The following is a 23,250-nucleotide window of genomic DNA, read 5'->3' on the forward strand; positions in this document are numbered from 1 at the left end:
ATTAAAAAAAAATAATAATAATAATTATAATTGAAAAAATAAATAAATTAATAAAAAAAAGATTAAGTTAATAATTTAAAACTTTAAAATATTAAAAATATTGTTATTATAAAATGTACGAAAGTAAAAAAGTAAAAAAAAAATATAAAAAAAAATTAAGAAATTAAGGTAATAATTATAAAAAAATTAAAAAAAAATAAATGAATAATTTCAAATATTAAATAAATAATAATAATTATTATTATAAAAAGTATGAAAGTAAGAAAAACTATTAAAAATTTTAATTTATAATTAAAAAAATTAAATAATTAATTAAAAAACATTAAATTAATAATTATAAAAAAATTAAATGAATAATTTTAAATATTAAAAAACAATTATTATAATTATAAAATGTATAAAAGTAAAAAAAAAAAATATTAAAAAAAAAATTAATATATAATAAAAAATTAAGTTAATAATTACAAAAAAAAAATAAAAAATTAATAATTAAAAAAAAATAAATTAATAATTTAAAATATTAAAAAATAATAATAATTATTATAAAATATATGAAAGTAAAAAAAGTAAAAAAAAAATATAAAAAAACATAATTTGTAATTAAAAAAAAATAATTTATAATTAAAAAAATTTAAGTTAATAATTATAAAAAAATTAATAATTTAAAAAATTAAAATATTAAAAATTAATAATAATTATTACAAAATATATGAAACTAATGAACTACACGTGGCCAATACACATACATATGTATGTATCTATGGCATCAATATACCGCATCATTCACTTATGTCTGACCATTTGACATATTGCAAGCCACCACAATATTCACCAGCGATTAGCGAACAAGACGGCGCGCAACACCTGACCGCGCTGCTGATCAATTGAAGTGATTAAATGCATGCGATTGAAATCAAAGGCATGAGCGAGCTTTGTTGCTTAGTAAATTTCCCCCAATTTCTTCGCAATCAAATGCGCGATGACAAAGGAGTACTTTCAAGCGCATGTACACATGTGAGTGTGTGTTTTATATCACTTCAATAAAAAAATTAAAATTTTTCGATTGCCTTGGCGCCGCCGGTTAAGCACACTTATCAGCAGCAATTGCGCCGCCGCGGGGTATCGCCGCGCGTAGCAACGCTGACGACGCCGCCACTAGACAACAAAAAACAGCTTATCGCGAATATTTAACATTTTTTGATTCAATTTTATTTTACTACGTTGTCTTTGTCTAATATTTGTGTGCAGATTTTTAGCGTGCTTTTTTGTGTTGTTGTTGTTTTTGTTACATGTATATAAGCGCATATTTCGATATCGCTGACATTGAAGGTATTTTAAATTCGACTGCTCGACTTTCCAAGCGCTGGCGTACACGTATACACAAACATGCATATAAAGTACATACATATACGGTGTGTGCTGCGCTGCGCTGCTCGCTGCTGTCTTTGTTTCAAATTTGCCGCTGCACTGCGCCCGCGTCGCCACCCAAACCGACTGATTGCCTGTTGGCTGTCGACTGTAAGAGGTCTTTGTTAGTGTTGTTGTGAGATTTTTGCAATTTTTTTTTGTGTTTGTTTTTTTGGCTGATTTTAGAGAGACGTTGAGCTTGCTGCTGTTGAAATTTGCTGAATTTTGCAATAAAAGTATCGCATCTCCGTCATTTTGTGTGCGTGTGTGTGTATGTAAATTTGGAAATATGCATATACATACATACATATGCGATGACTCTCGCTGCTGCGTCGTTTTAGTCATTTTCTTCTCCACATGTGCCCGCATTTTTTAAAGGTCTGGGTTAATTAATCATTTCCATTTCGTTTCGAGTGATGCTTCGGCGCAATTATTATGATGATCACTTTTTGTTTTTGTGTTGTTGTGTTTTTTGAAAGTCCTTCATAAGCACATTTATTTGCAAACAACAAATATATGCGCAAACATAAGCCAGTAGCTTTTCAAGTGTAGTAATCGCTTTTGTTTTGACACATTGCTACTGTCCACTGACCACTCTCTTCTTCTTCTTCTTCATGGTGTTCTGTTCGTCACCGCCATCATCGTCATATCTTCGTAAGTAATTATTATCGCGATTTACTTTTGTTTTCCCTGCATTCCATTTCATTTTTTAATAAGCTTATTGACACAGTGACCCAATAAAAATCCAAATGTGCATAAGTACATATTATACGCTTCGTTTACAACGCGCTGACGGCATCCACCATATGTGGCGGCCAAGCGCAGTAGTCGCCACTAAATGACCGGATGACAGGCGACGCCAAACTGAGCGCGCGCCACCCAAGCACCTGTATATTTACTCTATACATTATGTACATACATATATATTTACATCAGGCAGGCTTCATTTAAAAGGCGTGCTAAGTATTAATAGTTTCCAGCAAATTTAATTATCATTAATTTTTTTTAACTAGCCTTTATTGCGGTATTTACTTTTATTTAAAAAGGCGTGACTTTGTGGCGAATTGAAGATGTGCTGTTCAATAAAATTGCTCGTTATATGCGTTTATTGTATTTTGATAGTGATGAAAAGCGAAAAAACTGATTTACGTTGAATTCGGGATCCCGAAATAAAAGTTTGATAATTCGGGAGCCCGAAAAAAAGGTCGATACTTTCTTTTGTGCGTTATATGCAAATACTGAGAAATTTTAGTGAAGAAAAATATTTTCGCAATCCCGAAAATTGGTTTAAGATGAAATCGGTGTCCCGAGAACTTATTCAAAATCAATTCAGGATCCTGACCTTCTTATTATATGCACTTACTGAGAAATTTTAGCGAAGTAAATAATTTTCGGAATCCCGAAGATTGGTTTAAGATGATTTCGGGATCCCGAAATAGAAGTCGATACTTTCTTTTGTGCGATACTATATGCAATTACTGAAAAATTTTAGTGAAGAAAAATTTTTTCGGAATACTGAAAATTATTTTAAGTTGAAATCGGGATCGGTATCGGGATACCAAAATATAAGTTAGATGCTTTCATTTGTGGCTAAAACTGACTACAAAGCAAGTTCACTAAAATTATTGAATGAAAAAAGTGTAAAATATTTAAAAACTTGTTTTTATTATTCAAATGAATCCCGAAATTATTCAGCAATACTTTGTGAAGTATATTATTCGGTATCCCGTCATCAAAAAATAAAACAAATAAAAATATTTACATTTCGCAGAACTAAATAAAAATACGAAAACACGTAAAAACTTATCAATCCCGATTTATATAATTCGGGATCCCGAAATGAAAAAATTCGAAAACCCATAATTTTTTTTTGCATACATCATTTAAAAAATTATTAAAACTGCTAAATAAAATCTCTTAACTGCTTTAAATTTGAAATCTTACTGTTCAACAAGCGTTGACATCATCTTAAGGTTACACACACGCTAAGTAAGAGATTAATTAACTCGTTAGCTAGTAAATGCAACCGCAAACACGTTGCCACGCTTGTCGATCAGGTGTTGCGAGTGAAAATAAACGAATTGAGCAGCAACGCAACGCAGCAGAAGAAAGAAAATGTGTTAATAACGTGCGTTGGCTACTGATTTTTGTCTCCACCTTTGTCTTGCTTGCTTTGATTGGGTGTGGTTTTGGCGATAGTGAGAACCTTAAAAAACAGTTAATTCATTGTCTTATATTTGGAATTGTTGTTGTTGTGGATTTTTGTGTGACACATTGTCAAGTGATGTAATCATTTTTGGCAGGCAGTTTGAAAGCAACTTATTGATAGGGCGTGTAAACTTTCACAATTGTTGTTGGAAGGAAATTGATTTTAGAGTTGGAAAATTTAGGTGAGAAGTTGAAAAATATATTAAATAATCCGTAACTTATAGTGATTTGAATGTAGAAGTGAAGTAGAAGTAAAATTTAGTACGGAAAATACAGAAAATGTTTTTGGTGAACGCTATTTCTCAGTGATATCATTTAAGTAACATTGGCTGCTGTAATTCTTGGTCGATTTATGAAATAATTATTACATATGAAGGTAAATTTTAGAGTTTTTATGAACATGTGGAACATTTAGAATTAAAATATTAAACAAGCTAATTTATTTTCGATTATAAAATTGACTTTAGAAACGAAAAATCGAATTAATTTAATTTTGATTATAAAATTAACTTCATAGATGAAAAATAAATTAAGTGAGCTTGAAAGGAACAAAGCATATGAGAAGTATGTGTTTGGGTATGTAGCAATTGGTATAATATGTATTAGTAACAAGTCAAAAATATCTTTTTCATAAACTATATTTATCACTTTGGTAGTTTTTTTCATTCGACTAAAAACAGACTGCTGTAATTCTCGTACTCTTTATTAATTATTCATTTCATTATTCGCGCAATATTTATCTTGAATATGTAGCAGCTGGTATAATATGTAGTTACTAAAATGTAAAAAAATCTTTTATAAACTTTATTCAACATTTTGCTAGCTATTTCATTCGGCCGTAACTGACCGCTGTAATTCTCGGACTCTTCATATTTTATGCATTTCATATACAGGCAAGATTTATGTTTATTATGAACTTGTGGAACGCTTGAAAGTTTCTTTGTTTTATTTCAATTTTATTTCTCTTGTTTTATTGAATTTTTGTGTAATTTCTGTTACGAAATAAATTTTTTTTATTTCTTTAACTAAAATATATGACTGCTATCACAAAAACAACTTGTTCTTATGGAAAAGGCATTAATTACAGCAACAAATACTTGGCACATACATATAAACATATGATTGATGTGCTATTTACAATCTGATAACTTTACTATTATTATCTAATAATTCAATAAATTTTTGCTTTGTGACAACACACAGCACCTGCAACACTTAAAAGTAATTTTTTAGCATTTTTTGAATAGAGTATAACGTAAGCAAGCGCTATGCTGATAAAAAAGCATGATAGTTAAAGTGTAAAGCGTAAAATGTTTGTTATCAATGGTAACATTTATAACTTTAATTGAGTACGTGCATGCTATATACATATGTACCTGAGTCAAAGTGTCTATACATATACTCGTAGGGACGCGAGAACGCTTACTATTTACTATTTAGCGCCACCTAGGCGTTCCAAATAAATAATTGAAATGAATATCAGCAAAACCGCACGACAAAGGCACAAAGTTAGTAAATAAAATAAAGATTCAAGGTGTGGTTTTGCATTTATGTCATTAGAGAGCCGCAAAGGCACACACATATATACACAAAGAAATATTAATAATTTCAAAAACTAAACACACATACATATATAAACGAATGTGTATTTGAAAGCAAAAAGTAAACAAATTGACTTTTCGTATGTGTGTGGGCGTCACGCTAACGCTGTTAACGTGTATATGTGTTAGCTTGATGTATTTGTAAAACTTTAGAGAACGAACACTGCATAGTTTGTACATATGCTGTAGCCAGTGTGCATGTCTGCGTCGTTATATTATTGTTTGCTAATTTTTTGCTTTTTGTTTTTATTTTTATTTTATTTTTGTACTTCTTCGCAACATTTTCGGTTAATTTTCTTTGTTCCAAAGCGTTCGGCGCTTGTTGTTTTCGAAGATCAGTTCTCGCGCACACAAAGCAAACTATTTTTTTTTTTTGTGGTTTTTTTTTTTACTCACAGCGAATTGTGGAAATAATATCTGTACACATACACAATTATATCTATATGTATGTACGTAGCAGCTACAAGTTTACCTGTTGATCTCATATACATATACATATGTATAAAAATACATATAAATATATATTTTTAATATTTTGCGTTCATCGATAAGGTGCAAAGTTACTTCGCGTTGTTTGTTAGTTTTTGTCTGTGACAATGCCATAAAAAATAGATAAATGCGTTTAATTATAGGAAATGAATATTGTCAGAGCAATTAGTATTTGCCTAGAACCGCGTTATTTCCATTATTTCTTTGGAAAGTCGTGGCATTTTACCACTTTTGCACGATTTTGTTATTACTTGGTAAATATTTATGTATTTATGCACATATTTTTAATGAAAAATCTACTCAATTGCTGGTCTCACTTGTAGACTATTTGCAGAATTCCTTTGTAATTTGTTTTTTGTTGAAAAAAAAAATCAATTAGTTATGCTGCGGTATAGGTAATTGAATAAATCAATTAAATTAATTGAATAATATGTGAAAGAAAATAATATTCATGGGAAATAGTAAGTTTTATTTTAATATAAATATTTAATGTGCTAAATTTGCATTCAACTTAAATAAGTGTGGGCAAAAATAAGGAGCGAAAATATTTTCCAATTATTTTCGAAAAATTTTTGGGCCTAAATAAATATTAAGATTTTAAAATTAATTGTAAGAAAAATAACAAAGAAAATATAAAATACAATGTTTAAAAAATATACAAAATAAAATTTTGATTTTTTTTTGATTAAGTACATATTTATTTATTTATTTTTTGGTAATTTATTTTTTTTTATTTATAATAAATTTTTTTAAGCATGTTTATTTGCATTTTTTTGTTTGAGAAATTTTTTTTTTCATAAAATATTTATTTTTTTAATTTTATTTATACTTTTTTCAAATATTTTTTTTTATTTATGTATATTTTTTAAGTAAATGACAAAACTGTATTTTTTTATAATTTAGTTTTGTTTTTATTTATAGCTTTCTTGGTAAATACAATATTTAATTATATTTTTTTTATAAAATATTTATTTATAAGTTTTTTGTTGAAAAAATGTTCTATTAATTATTTATAATATTTTTTATATATGTTTTTAAGTAAGTTGTGTTTTTATAATTTTTTGTTTTTGTAATAAAATATTTATTTATATAATTTTTTGTATTTGTACATTTAATTCGGAATTTTTGTAATGTTTTATTTTTAATTTTTTATAAATTTTTTGATAAAATATACATATATACACACTTTTTACTTTAAAATAAATGATAAAACTGAGTTTAAAAAAATTTTTTTATTTAAATAATTTTATTTAAAAATTATTTGTTTGCAATATATTTTTTTACCATATATGTAGATATTTCATTAATAGTTTCTTGTGATAAAAATTATTTTTTTTTATAAAATATTATTTATTTAATAATAATAAATTTTATTTGTAATTATTTTTTACATTTTTTATTTTTTTTTTAATTATTCATAAATTTTACTTAAATTGTTTTGGTAAAATATTTATTTATTTTAGAATTTATTAATTTATTCATCATTTTTTTAATAAAATTGTATACATATATGTATGTATGTATATCTTGTACAAATATTTCCCTCTTTCAACAACTTCGTTAATTTAATATTGTTTTTATATAAAAAAATCTTGAATTTAGAAATTATACCAACCAAAAAGCGTTGCCTACATTTTGGCGCGCATACTAAAAGTTTGCCTGCATATCCATGTGCTAGATAACGTTTTTAGAATACGCAAAAGTTTTATTTTGTAATATATTATTATTATATAACATACACATATTACATATATGTAGAAGTAAATATATGCTTCAACCGGCTTTTGGCAATGACAGGTGGGCGATAAGAATGCAGTATTTATAAGTCATTAGCTGATATTGACTAGAAAAATTAGCGCCTTGGATTACGGAGCTTATCAGTGACGCCTGCATATTTATACCAATGTATGTATGTGTGTATATATAAAATCGGCATCTATAGGTGTGTATGTGGCTTTAATGTCAATGAAATGCCATGGAATTCATGAAATAATTTTTAAGCGATTTTTAATTAGTAAATAGCTACAAACGCATATAAATGAATGAATATACATGCATACATATACAATATATGTATGTATACATATGATATACATACATATGTATGTATTCCTAGAGAAGTTACTGTCACACACATATCGCATATCTTTGATTTTAATAAAAATAATTAAAGTGATTTGAAAATCATAGGCACATTTACATATGTATGTATATATAGAATTTCATACAGCATAGTCAGCCTAGCAAAAGTCAGCCAAGAACAACAATAGCTCCAAGCCATTGATACAATACAGTATAATTTTGTTTTGACGCGGCGTTCATTCGTCGCTCATCGCCGTTGTCAATCATGCTGGCTATTGTTATTGTTGTTGTGCTGTCATTTTGCTGCTTTTGTTCGGACTTGGAATTTGAATTTGGGTTTGGAATTTCTTTGTTCGCGTCACTACCACCACTACAACAGCAGCGGCAACAACAACAACAAACAGACAAGCAAACGAACAGCAATCGCTACAATAAAAACAAAGCGCGATCAGATGAGCGAGCAACAACAACAACATCAGCAGCGGCAACAACAACAACAAACCCGCACACAAAACGTAATGTCACAAAAATAATAATAACAATAATACTTATAGTAAATGTGTGCAAAACAAAAAGTACACGTTAAAAGCAACAACAACAACAACCAGACTAAACACAATGACTGCATGAATAAAGAACGACACACCAAATTGAATATGTAAATATTTGTTGAAGACGCTTCAAATTGTATGAAAATGTAAATTTGTGAACAAAGCAGTACTACAACGTGCCAACAACAAGAACAACAACAACAGCGACGAAACAATGACAGCCAAAGGTACAAATAACCAATACAGAGTCAAACAAGATGTTAAATTCGTTGCCAAACAAACGAACGAAAAAAACTGCAAAAACAAAAAAAATATATATAAAAAACAACAACATACATATATACGAGTAGTATATACTGGTAGGCAATATGATATTGACAGCCACTATGTGGCTCTCTGATGATCGCAACAACATTCGACGTATGCGAATGCACATTCAACGGCGACGACAACGACAACAAATAAAACAACAACAACAACTTCGCATAGTAGACAAGAGCACCGAAATTGCCGAAATCACTCGACATTCAGTCAAGCCACAGCCAAACAGTCACAGAGACAGCAGTCAACAAGCCTTCGGCACGTAAACAAAGCAAACAGCGCTTTGATGATGAGGCCATAAAAAATCTGTAATGATGCATTATCAAAATATATAAAATAGCAATTAACAATTTGAGCGTTGTTGCGCCCCACCGCCACCCCTTTCATTCACTGAAATTGCACAAAAGAACGCTGAGTAATTTAACAGTCAAAATACAGACGAACGATGTCATCGCGTTGAGCATTCGGCGACCTAAGGCTGGTAGCATAGTGCAGAAGCGTGTAAAGTAAGAATTATTTCAAATTATAACAAAAGTCCAGATTGTATAAAATTTGGTATATTAAGCATTTTCAGACCTTAGAGAAAACGTGTCGCTGCCTTTTACTATAAACGAAGCAATTGTAACACCTGTCACTACACTATGTACGTAGCCTAAGTGTGGTGCAAACAAATATTAAAAAAAAGTTATAAAAATAGAAGCGATTTCATAGCCAGTTGTGGGGTTTTTTTCGCGAAATATTGAAATTGGCGAGAAGCACGACTTGAATAATTGAAAGAATATGTGACTTGCATAGAAAACCCACTATTATTTAGGTTTTTTTAGAGAAAAGAAAGGCAAGATAAAAAATTAAAACTGATTTCTTCCAGCTACGTACCTATACTAGATAAAGAGAACAAATTGAAAGAGAGAAATAGATGAATATGACGCAATATTTCACATTTTGATGAGAAATAGAGGATACTAAAATTCTATTCTCCTTCACATCGTAGGCACATGAGACCTTAAAATGCATTTAGTAGGGTGCCGAAGTTCTAAAACTTTTCGGGATTAAGATATTTGTAATTTTTTAAGAAATAAACTCTTGAATTCGAATATGTTCAATATATGCCATTCGCCTTAAATTGCATGTTTAAGAATTTCGGGATCCCGAAACTTTTCGGGATTAAGAAATTTATATCTTCAGTATACATATGCAAATCGCCTTAAATGACATGTTTCAGAATTTCGGGATCCCGAAAATTTCGGGATTAAGAAATTTATAATTTTTCGACAATAAAGGACATTGTAACTCAGCTTTCTTCCTTATTTCCCATTTAAAATTAGTATGTGACCTTAAATGTGTCCTTAAATTCATATTTCAGGGCTTTTTTTGCTTGTAACACCTGAATCTGTAATTTGAACGGAAAATTTGTTAGAAATAAAGATTTGAATTCAAATACATTCAGTATACATATGCAAATCGCCTTATGTATTAAATGTTCCAGAATTTCGGAATCCCGAAACTTTTCGGGATTAATAAATTTACAATTTTTCGACGAAAAATAAAGAAAATTATAATTCAGCTTCATTATACGCTATTTGTAATCATATGTGACCATAAAATACTTATTTCAGATTTTCGGGATCCCGAAAGTTTTCGGGATTTTTATGTTTAAAAAAATGTCGTGAGAAATAAAGGAAGTTGGAATTCAAATATTTTCATCATATGTTATTCGTATTCATATTTGGTCAAATAACGGATACTTCAGATTTTCGGGATCAAGAAATTTATAATATTTCCACAAGAAATATAAAAATTTTCAGCGCTTCCAGAACTTTAGCACTTCCAAAACCTGAACTTTCAGCATTTGATCATAAAATGTGAACTTCAGAATTTCGGGATCCCGAAAGTTTTCGGGATTTATACGTTTGAAAAATTTTCGTGAAAAATAATGGGGGTGGGAATTCAAATTTTTTCATTTATGTCATTCGTATTCATTTTTGGCCATATAACGAATATTTCAGATTTTCGGTGAAATTTTAAACGCTTCCAGAACTACAACATTTCCGCACCTGGACTTTCAATATATTAAAATCTGATGGGTATGCCGAACTACACTTATGTATTTATGCATGTTTGTGGTATCATACGATGTGCAGCTTTAGAATACCAATGACAGAGTTTATCTCATTTGAAGACAAGATTTGATAAGATAAAGATTTTGGAGAAGAATAAAATTTTCAGATTTATGCTGGAAATTCCTTTCATAAGCAGATATGAGTCAAAAATAATTTGGCAATCTATACGAGTATATATAAAATGCATATAACACAGCTTGCTGCAGAGTGTACGTTTCGTTGCAACACGCTTCCTGACCATACCAACAACAACGCAAGTACATAAGCTGTTCTCATACATGCATATACATATGTATGTGTGTAAATGTATTTATAGTGGTAAGCAAAACAAAGAGCCATTAAAACATGTATTAATATTGCATTTAAGCTGTAATCGTCAATCGACTTCGACCCCGTGTCGCAGCGGTTGGAGTCCAGTGCACCATTTGCCATTTGCCAAGTGCATCAAAGTCAGTCAGTCAGACGGACGCACGGACGGACAAAAGTTGAATGGAGTAGATAAGCGGAGCAGCAGATACAACTCAATTACAACAATAACGAAAATATGCGAAAACGAGCAAAAAGCAAGCTTGCTGCTCCCTTTATTCTTTGTCATCATCAGCTGAAATCTGAAATCTTTGTCTTGGCTCGTGCTGCTACCGCCGCGCACAGATTGCTGCTGGCTACTTGAGCACTTGACGGCCACCACCGCCGCCGCCGCCAGCTTCACCGCTGCTGCAGCTGAAGCTGTGTGTTGCTGCTGTCCATCGTCATCTGTGCATTACTTTTGATTATTACTGTCCAACTCAAATTCAACTCGACTGCATTCTTTGTACTTGAATGCATTAAACGCACATGCACACACACATGTACATACGCATACATATCGGCATATGAATATGAGTAGGCACTTGTAAGGCCGCTGCTTTCTTTGTGCCGCAAAAAACTTACGAAAATCGCACCCTTCACTCCATCAACGCCACCATCAACAACGCAACCAACAGCGCGACAGCCAACAGCAGCTGCAGCCAGCGCACCACACCACTACCAGCGCAATTAGACTGCTATGCGAGCAATTTTCATAAATCTATTTGCCAAAAAAATTACGGTCCAAGCCAAAAAGCAGAGGCGAGCCCGAAATTTATGCAAATATGCATGAGTGTGTGTGCGTTGGTGTAAGGTGACAGCGTGACCACGACAGACAGTTGCAATTATTGTTGCTGTCGTCGATTCTTTTATTCACTTGTTGTGTGTTTGTTTTTGTTTTATTTGCATTTGTCTTTGTTGTTATGAGCGTTTTTGACGCTGTTATTTTTGGCTTAATTGATTCTTTATTTGTCAGCTGGATGACTCGCACCAACAGTTGACGCCAAGCAGCCCACTAAATTGTTGTTGTTGCTGCCGTTTTGCTGATGCAAGCGCAAGAGTAGGCGCCCACGTTTGAGGGTGGATGGAAAATCGATGAAGTATGTGCAGCTGAAGAAAGAAAACGGGACAGGCGACAAGAACTTCAGGAATTTTGCTCGATTTAATGAACGGAAACTGCAGAAAGTCTTTAAGCGAAGTCAATAAATTGGGCTGCGCTACAACAAGAACAACAAAAAACAACAATAATTAAGTTAATAACAATAAGAGATAATTGCAACGCAATTCCTAGCAGCCAATGTCCATCTAAATCACACGCCCAAGTTGAAAATCATGCGAGAAATGTGAAACAGAAAATTTACGAAAAATATGAAGAAGTCAAAAAAATAAATTGAAGATGAACAGTGAACTAAAAGCTGCAAAAATATGAATAATTAAAACATTATGCATGATTCAGGCAAATGAGCAAACATTAATTAAAATTATAAAAAGTTAATTATAATTAAACAAATTAATCATAATTAAAATTATAAAAAACATTAGTAATTAAAATATTATACACGATTCGGACAAATCTTAATTAAAATTATAAACAGTTAATTATAATTAAAAAAATTTATCATAATTAAAAAATTATTACACTTACAAAAAAAAAATTATTATAAAAAAATTAGAATAAAAAATAACCACATTTAAAACTTATAATTTAAAAAAAAATTAGTTAAAATTTCATTTTCAAATTTTCAACAATATAAAAATAAAATAAGAAATAAAAAATAATAATTAAAAATTGAATTTAAATTAAAAATTTCATTAAGATTTAGCTAAAAGTAATATATTAAAACAAAAAAAAAGAAAAATTAGAAACAAAAGTATGGAAAATTGATTATAAAAAATTAAAAAAAAAAATTAACTAAAACAATTAAAAGCAAAATGAACGAAAAAATAAAAAAATTACAAATAATTGTGTAAACTTTATAATAATTTATATAAAAAAATTTAAAACCAAATTATAGAAAATTAATTAAAGAAAAAAAATTTAAAATAATAACTAATAATTTTATAAACTTCATAGTAAATTATACTTAAAAAAATAAAATAAAAAAAAATTAAAAATCGAATGGAATGCATTTAACAATTAAGTAAAAATTAAAAACAAAATTAATAAAAAAACATTCAAAAATAATAATGACTTTATAATAATTTATATTTAAAAAAAAAGAAAAATAAAAATATTTTATTAAAAATTAAATAAAACAATAAAATATATAAGTAAATATTTATAAGAAAATTATTTAAATAAAAAAAAACAAATATAACAAATATAAAAATTAAAACAAGAGCAAAAAAAATATAAATATGTATTTTTTTTAATTTTTTTTCAAAAATTTTTCTTTCAAACATTAAAAATAAAATATTTTATAATAAAAAAAATTTTATAATAAAAAATTGTGGCAATAATAAGAGTTTAAATATTCCTTAGTTTATTTTTTGTATAACTTATAATCTTTAAAGAAAAAAATATATAAAACTAGCTGACCCCGCAACCGTTGTCCTGCGTGAAATTATATAGTTTGAAATGAAAAGAAAGTTAAATTTTTCATTTCATTTTTATTTTTCAATGTTAAGCATCTTTATAAACAAAATTTTTCGGTTTCTGTTCCCGTGTACAACTCGTGAGCACGCTACGGCCATGTGAAAAACATAGCATTTCCAAAATTATGCCTCACACTATGCGACTATCTTTAGGTCCTGTTGACTGTCATCTCAAATTCAATTTTCACTGGAAACGGAATACGTTTGAACTGAAATGGCAAATCGTTAGAACTCAAAGGAATTCGTAGGATCAAGCATTCTGTCCCTTTGTACTCGATAGGTGCGTCACAATCAGTCGGGTTCCATTACACAGTTTCGGCGCATGAAGATTGGGAAACATAATAACGACAGATCCTACTTTGAGACGCAAATGATGCGGTGGCATACCAAGCCTGTCCAAAGAATTTAGGAATACCACTGGATAATTCACGGCGTCGTCTTCATAGTCAAGACGATCGATCGATTTGTATGAGCGCAAGTCTCCCGGAACTTGACTTTGAATCTTCCAGTTGAAGTCAACAACATCGGTATTTTTGGCAGCTAACATTGTGCGTGCACTTAAGGAATCGTAGTTATGATAATTTGGCCAATGTCCGAACATTTGTGATGAGTTCATCCTTCGTGAATTGGAATTAGTTGATAAGACACCTGGATGTCAATCTACTGGTTGGCCTTGCTTTCTGCGTAACTATTCGACGATGCATTACATGTACAATATCAAGGTATTTTCGATTAGAGCAATGTTCTCACAAACACATCACTAACGAAAGTTAAGAAAAAGCTCGTCAATGTTAATTTTGTTGCTGGCGATGTTTCCACTGGCTGTACTGTATTCTCTGGGATTAAATACACTCTTTGGCCATTCTCCAAATTAACTGCGAGACGCACAACAGTCGGAAAACGTTCATGAATTGCAAAAGTAAATATCCTACAAAGCACTTTATTACAGTTCACGTATTGACCGTACAGTTCAAGACCAATAACCGCCATGTTGCTTCCTTTGGTGACGTACTTACAAACATATTTTATCGATTTCACCAAACTGCAATATTCAACATTGACATGACTTTTGAATGTGAATTAGACAACAGTGGTGAATATGGTACGATCCATGTGTTGTCATTTTCGATACGCACGCCTCTAAATTGAATGCTAAATGTTCTGCCATTGTCGTCTGGTGAGCGACGCCGATAGAGTGGATATCCATCATGTCTACTTTGTGTTTCCGAAAGAAAAGTACGTGGATACTGTTTCGTGCATTTATTGACAGACATACAAACCGAAGTGGGATTGTGGTGTCCACAAGGTCCATGAACCTTATTGGTTTTCATCACTTCGTGTAATACTGAATTTTTCTCTGCATCAGGAATTTTCGCATGATTGAATGATTTTATCAATTTGATCTGGTGTAACCACCATCCAAAGAATAATGTGTGCGTGCGGCAAACCTCTCTTTTGCAACTCAACAGAGTACATCTAGCATTTAACAGCGCTATATATGCGTTGCTTCAAGATAATGTCCATCGAAGCTGTTGCTTGAAAGTCTTGCTGTGACATCGTGACAATCGCTTTCTGATTGATCGCGACCCATAATACCGCAAGTATGTCATCGCATCCTGAGAGTACTCGTTCATGTGCCTTGGGCTGCTAATGTGTGTTGATGCCAAAAAGAACGCCGACCGATATTAGCGCGACCTCTTCATGGCATTGTGACAAATTTCAAGCTGTAATTGATCACTTTGTGTGAAAAACACATAACATTTTCACTAAATAATTTTCAAAAATTTTTTAAGCAAACGCCAAATTTGAACGATTTAAATAATTGAAAAACAAAACAAAAAAATTGAATGAAAAAATTTGTATGGAAAAAATTAACTTTTTGCTATTGTCCAATTTTCCGACTTTTCCTCAAGAAAAGCATATAGGTTTTTTTATTTCTAAACCTTCCCCAATCCACGCAGAACATTCTCTGCAAATTTCATCAAGATTGGTTCAGTCGTTCCCTTAGCGTTGCTAATAAACAAACATTCATTCGTTTCTATGGGAAAAAGAAAAGGACCATTTTTAGAGGTTTTCCGGCAATTTTTCGAGTTTTTTTCTCCGCATAAACCATCCCTAAACCTCAACGAACATTTTAAAAAAAGAATTATCAAGTTTGATCCAGTCGTATGAATGTGACATACATTTTAGCGATTCATTTTTATTTATATAGATATTTTTGTTGCGAATTAAACCGAAAAACACACACCACAAAAACAAAAACAAAAAAATTATATTTTTAATTTTATATATACTTCTTAACATTTTCAACCATTAATCGCTCCACACATGTGTCAACCTTAAACAAAAACACGCAGTGTTACCCACACACACACACAGACCCATATTAAAAATGTCAACTGCAATCCCATTTTTAGAAATTTCAAATTGGTGTCGCTTCATATTTTCTCCAGAAGAATCGAAAAGAAAGGCAGAATTAGCTAGATGACAGGGGAATGCGTCAACGTTGATCTCAATATGGTGATGATGATTGGCATTCATACAAACATACATACACACAAACATCCAGTATAGGCACAGATGTACACTGCATGTAAATAATATGCAAATCTCTAGAGTATGAATTTATTTTTAGCAAACTGCTTAGCTATTTTTGTGAGCACTCAGTCAGCACATACACAATTATATGTAGATATATCATCTATATATATGTATACTATATATATATCTATGTACATATATGAGTGCTTAAATGATTAATAACTGCAAGCAACGGTATATATGATTTGCATTTGATGCCACAAAGTGTCTGTGTCTCATTGATATTTGCAAGTGTGTAATGTTGGCAATACTCTAATAATATATTTGCATACAAATATTCCGATTGAATCAGTTGAGAGCAAGCACATTTAAGAATATATTTGGCATATTGTGGGCGTGCTCCTGTTTTGATTCAAATGCTTTGTATGTATGTTTCTGCTATGTAGATATGTAAAAACAAAGCGCATAGCGGATTTCTATAATTACAACACTGTAAAGAGCGAAAATGTGCGTTTATTAGAATAAATTACATACTAGACTAGAAATTGCTTTGTAAAAGTGTCTTCCTTTAGACTGCTGTAATTATATAGTAAGAATATATTTTTTCTGAAGAGGGCACTTTCGAATTGGATTTTTGAATCTTTTCTAAATTTTTTTTATTTTTACTGCAATTTTTTCCAATAACCCAAGCTATAAAAAGTTAGAGATTAGTATTAAAGTGTGGAACTTTTTAGGTAGGTATACCAAGCTAAGGCATACGTAGCTAAGACACACACCTACACAATAATTGTCAAGCAATTCGAGTTGGTTTAAGATCTTTAATTTTTCTCAAACCCTAGAGATTGTATAAAATTTTAGACGTGCGTAAAATTTCAGGTCGATATCTCAAAACTGAAGGAAATGGTTCGCGTCCATACAGATTTTATTTTGCGGGTGAGGGGTGGAAAAATGCCTTCCGCATCATCAGAGCCGTCGTCACAGCAACGGTATAGGCCACTGGCAGGTCACTAAAAAGTCTCTCTAAGGAACCATCACCCACCCTGGAACCTTTACTTCAGCGTGGTGTTCCATTTTTCTCATTGAGAGATTTACATCTGCGCACCTTCGACAAGTTCCCTAGCGGCATGGCAAAAATGCTACGTTTTCCTAGATAATCCCCCAATTTTTTTGCTCTCCAACGAAGCCAAATTGACTGGTTTGCTACGACGATCCTTCTGTCTGTTAAGATCAATAATTTATAGGCTTTATGCTAACAGAATCACTTTCTGTCTTTCCTCAAACAAATTCCATAAATGGAAGCCTGCAACAGTCTAATCTAAATCAATCTAAGTGGGCACTTTGAATCAAGGATTGCTGGGATAAATTTCGGATTGATTGTGAGACGGATGATGGGTGGTGAAAGTTCTTGAGGGCAGTTTTTTTGACAGTAGTCCATTAATTCGAGTTTATTCTTTTTTTGTATTGCTTATATTTGATTTCACTAGCTTATAGGCAATTTAAGCTCAGTTTTTACTGCTTGAAGTGAGTTAGGATAATTTTTTCGTATCTCTCTTGGAAGGTTTTTTATCTTTTTCGAGTCCCTAAACCTTTGAAACTCCAGTTTTTAAAGAGTTTCACCAATTAACTCCTTACTTCGGCTATTGAGGCCCAACCAAAAAGTCTTTCTTGACAATACTATATATTTTTGAGACACATTCGGTCTTCTAGAGTCATATGAGGTCTTCTAGAGACTATGATGGCATAAGTATACTGAGTACACTGCATGTAATGCCTTTCTTTACAACTTTGACTACATAAAACTGAGTTTTCTGGCAAGTAAATATTAGAATTGCTTTCGCATTCTTTATACACTTACACATACCATATGTGGATACATAAACATTAATCACCAAATAAAGTTCAACCCGTCGTTGATTAATGTAAATGTCATGCAAATATTCCACGAAAATGGTGTATCCAATAGGCTGGCGTAACAGATGTGTCTACATGCACTGAAACCTAGTAGTTTCTCTACACAAAAGCAACGGTGCTGGAGAGTATAACATTAGCAGTTAAAAAGACATTTGGTAGAAGAGATAGAACAAAAGGTAAAAAAAGAAGCAAATGTCGAATTGAAATTCATACAATTAAACGAGATATGCGCGTTAAGTTACCAAGAACCAAACCAAACACCGTTATTGTCCCCAATACAAAGCAAACGTATGCCCGTGACGATATTATCTCGGAAATTCGGTCAAAGAGAAGCAAGAACAAATCACATTACGAGCAACAACAAACCAATAGCAACAATAAAAGTCAAACATCATTAAAGACAAAAATCACGAAATCATATGTATATGTACATATGTATGTATGTATGTACATATATTTTTAGGTATATTAGTGGGTATATTTTTAGATATATTTGTGGGTATATATATTTAAAAGTACACTAGGTGAGTAAACCATCAAGAGTAGTTAGAGGAAGTGACGAAAAGAACACTAGAAAATTGTGCAAAGGCAAGAGTGAAGACTGACAGCGTTGAGAATGAAAAATTCTTGAACGTTTTACGATATCACCAGCAGCAAATGTGGGTAAAAAGAGGCGAAGGCAAACTCACACACAAGAGCAATGATTGGTAGCAATAAAAATAGCAATGGCAACAGCAATAACAATAAAAACAAAAACATTTATGCACAATCATTTTACAACATTTGTTGTTGTTTTGCTCCCAGTCAAAGAAACGCTTCCCATAACAATTGAAGACACCGATATGGAGTAACACGCCACTCGCTACTCGAGCGACGAGCAGTTAGTTGTGCCAGAAACGATGTTACGAAAGCGCATGTTTCATACTGTAAAAAGCACGAAGCAACGGCAAAGAGCAAATTATAGCCGCATGCGCTGTTAGAGAACCAGCTGAAGATGACTGTTGTGGCTGGAGAAACCGGCAAAGAAACCGCAGTAGAAGAATTGGGTAATCGCAGCGTTAACAGTTTGCTCCAGTTTATGGTGTGTCTTTGACGTGCGGAGCCGCGAGCAGCAGGCTGCGTTTGACTTAGACAATAGAGAAAACTGTTGTAAATACTTTGAAAGTCGACTGACACTAAACGGTTTTCCAGCTGTTTACCTCTACGACGCTTGGTAGACACGTGACACCGCAACAGTTAGTAGCTTTTACTGCAAAGAAGACAAGAGAAAGGCTTGCACTTTTTAAAGCTAACGGTGTTCAAGTGAGAAACTGGAGTAGCGGTGTTATACTCTACTCTTTAGGTCATTTCTACGGTTGAGAAAGATGAAATGATTAGTAAGTTGTAAGATGTCTGAGAAAAATTTTACGGTTCTAAGTGTGATTATTATATAGGCATGGGGGCATGGGGAAATGTAAGATTAAGTATTTTGCCTCTATTTTAGCTTAAGCAAGCTATAAAACCTGATTCCTACTAATTTTCTCGAACAAATTCTCATTGAAAGCTTAATTTTTAAACCAGCCCCCAGAGAGAGCTTTTGAATTACCTAACTATTTTTAAAATGAATGAAAGCTTTAGTATAATTAATAATCTAAAATGATTAATAAAGAATATATCTTGATATGTAACTAACGGTAAGCTCAAAAAGCTCTTCATTAACTTGAAATATTTACAAAATAGATAATTCGCAAAATATAGTGAAAGTTCGAAAAAGCTTTGCTGAAAGCTTAAAGAATTTTTTGAAACTAAATACTCACGGGAACTGATTTTGAGTAATTTTTAAAATTTTAAAGCAAAAGCTCAAGTTCGTAAAGACTTTCTCATACAAGGAAATATATTGATTAAATCGTACACAAGCAAAATGCTTTTGTGAAAGTTTTAAAAACTTTTATGTAACTATAAAAGCTTCGGGAGCAACAAAATTACAAAAAAAAAGACAAGTGATGTTTTTAAGCAAGTTTTCTTATCAAAGCTGTAAAAAGCTTATTAGCTAAAGCTATTAAAAGCTACTATTATCGCACAGGACAATTTTTTTCATTAATTCGCACTGAAATCTATTAAGTAACCGTATATAAGGCAATCTGAGTGTAATACTTTTTTAAGCTTTGAAAGTTTAAAAAAGCTCACCACACAAACAATAAAAAATTTTATAAATAAAATTACTTCAAATTTATTTAAAATGTTTTTAACAAGTGTTTCATGAAGGCTCAAGCTTTTGAAAGTTTAAAAAAGCTCAGCGCACAAATATGAAAAAGCTCGCAGAAATATCATTTTATCAAAATAAATTTAAAATGTTTGGAAGTAGTTTCTATGAAAGCTTGTTCCTTTGAAAGTTTGAAAAAGCACAGCAGATAAGCATTAAAAAGGTCACAGAAACAACATTTCGTAAATATGACTTTAAAATGTTTTGAAGTAGTTTTCATGAAAGCTTAAAAAAGCTCTCCGCAAAAAAATGAAAAGCTCTCAGAAATAAATTTCCATAAAAATTAGATTGGAATATTTTGAAGTAGTTTTTTAACGAAAGCTTCAAAAAGCTCTTGAGCAGTAAGGGCTTTTTAATTACACATTTGAAGCATTACATATGTACATAACAATATGCTTAGTACATACTCATATGTATAGCAAATATTCATTTATCGCCAAAGTTTTCCAAGTATTCCTTGCTACTTTTTTGTCACAAAAGTGAATTTTTCGTTTAAGCAAGTTTTAGTAAGGTTATCAGCAATGTTGTCTAGTTGACATACTTTGCAGGCGTTTTTTATCAAACAAAGAATACGGTTATAGGTGCGTTACTACAACATAGAGCAACAACAAGTGAGCGTCATACTAAATTTCGAAAAACTATAAAGCTATTCAACAACACAAACAAATGCAAATGACAACGACAAAACTACTCACTCGCGAGTGAGCACGAGAACTGGCTAAACAAGAGCTCAAGCGACCAGTTGTCAAGCCACTGCAGAGCCGTCGCGTTGGGAGCAGCAGACGCACGCCAACAAGTCTCTTTGGCAAGCCACCAACAACACCGCTGTCGGCCGACAAAGGCGATTATGTCAGCGCACAAAGACTTGTGCGACAGCTACCGGTGGATTTCACACCAAGCCTGCAGCCTGCATATGCGGCGGACACGCAGTAAGCCAAGTCAAGCGCTGCGCTCGAGTTAGCCGTGTGCGGCTGCGCACAAACGAACGCCCTCAACGTCATCAGCGGCAAAGTGGTGATCAGCAAATCACCCAAAGCGTTGCGGCGTTGTCGCGTAGCGTGTTTGTTTTTGGCTTTTGATATTGATACAAATTTAACGCATGCAAACATACACACATACACATGTACATATGTAGATGTGAATGTTCAATAAAACACTATAATTGCTGTGCGAACGCTTTTGACTAAAAAAAAAAAAGCTGTTTAGGCACACGCGCTGGATTTGCTGGTGTCAAGTACGAAATAGATACACACACACGTATGTATGTATGTATGTGAGCATGTGCGAAGGTGAGTGTGTTGGTGGGTTTTAATTTCGAATTCGAACTTTTTAACATGCGTTTCACTCATAGCTTTGTTGTAGTTAATTGAAATTTAATTCAAAATAAATTTTTTTGCCTTTTTGGTATTTTGGTTTTTTTGTTTTGTTTTGAGTGTTGTTGTAGTCGCTATGGCGAGGTCGTCAAGCAGGTCTGACTAAAATGAAATTGTTGAAATTTTGGTTAAAAATTTGCCATTACTCGCAGCGAGTTTCGCTTTTTTGAACAAAGGCGGTGCTGGTGAAAAATGCATAACAACAAAAACAAGTCAGGAGTATGCGTGTATGTGTGTGCGTATGTTGTATAGAAAGGCAGGCGAACTTAACAAGTTTTATCGTAGTGGAATTAATAAACATGCCGATGAGTCTTTGTCATGTAAATACATGTAGATATACTTGTACAAGTGCTTCAATTATATATTTAAATTATTTTATTGTATTTATTTATAAAAAGTCGGCAAATTTATTTTGAATATTGCAATTAGTTGCCAACTGATTTATAATAAACTTGCTTTGTTTGAGGTCAGCGCTGGAAAATTCATTAATTTTTAGTATTTTCAGACTAAAGTTGACTACAGTTTTGTCACAGACTGTACTTTCATTATTTTTTATGGAAAAATATAATATGTATTCGAAAAAATTTAACAATTTTTGCTGTAAGAAAATTATTTTTTTTGCCAATATCGTTTCTATCATTAAAATTTGAATAAAGTGCTCGCTAAAAATATAAAAAAAAATTAAAATAAAAAATAAAAAACAAAATTATAGAAAAAATAAAAAACAAAAATTAATAAAAAATAAAAAAAAATTTAGAAAAAATTAAAAAAAAATATAGAAAAAATAAAAAAAAATATAGAAAAAATTAAAAAAAAATATAGAAAAAATTGAAAAAAAATTTAAAAAAATAAAAAAATATATAAAAAAATTAAAAAAAAATTAAAAAAATTAAAAAAAATATAAAAAAAATTTAAAATTAAAAGAAAAGTTATATAAAAAATTAAAAAAAAAAACAAAAAAAAATATTTTAGTACATGAATATACATAATCGAATTCAAGTAAATATTTAAAATTTAAATTATTTTACTTATCAATTTTTGCGATAGATGGAATTTGCACAATTTTTTCGCCAAAAATCGGAAAAACGGATTGAAGATAATTTAAAAAAAATATTATTTTTTTGATTTGGATTTTTCTCGAATTTTTAATTAATTTATTTTTTTGTTTTCTACTAATATATAAATTCAGAGTGTAAATTTATCAGTTTTGAAATTCAGTATCATAAACTCACTTAGCCTGATATATAAAATCATTCAAGTGAGGTTTAGATGCATTATATCTAATATTATAAAAAGTCATTAGCTCTGATGACTCGTTACGTAAGATGTACAAGTATAATTTTATCAATAAATGTATTTTTTGAAATTTTTCGATCAAACATTTCTTTCTATCTGAAAAGTACCTTACTTTTATTAAAAATATTTTGAACATATTTTTTTTTTATTTTTTTAGATTTATTTCGT

The 23,250-nt window shown here is 31.1% G+C and overlaps 1 protein-coding gene across 1 annotated transcript in view; it reads right to left on the reverse strand.

Annotated features, from left to right (window-relative positions):
- The window catches only part of LOC105229778 (midnolin homolog), a 73,773-nt gene that overhangs the window by 12,058 nt on the left and 38,465 nt on the right, over positions 1-23,250 (reverse strand). The window lies entirely within an intron of this gene.

Source organism: Bactrocera dorsalis, chromosome 4 (assembly GCF_023373825.1).
Source record: "Bactrocera dorsalis isolate Fly_Bdor chromosome 4, ASM2337382v1, whole genome shotgun sequence".
In the NCBI taxonomy this organism is placed as follows: domain Eukaryota; kingdom Metazoa; phylum Arthropoda; class Insecta; order Diptera; family Tephritidae; genus Bactrocera; species Bactrocera dorsalis.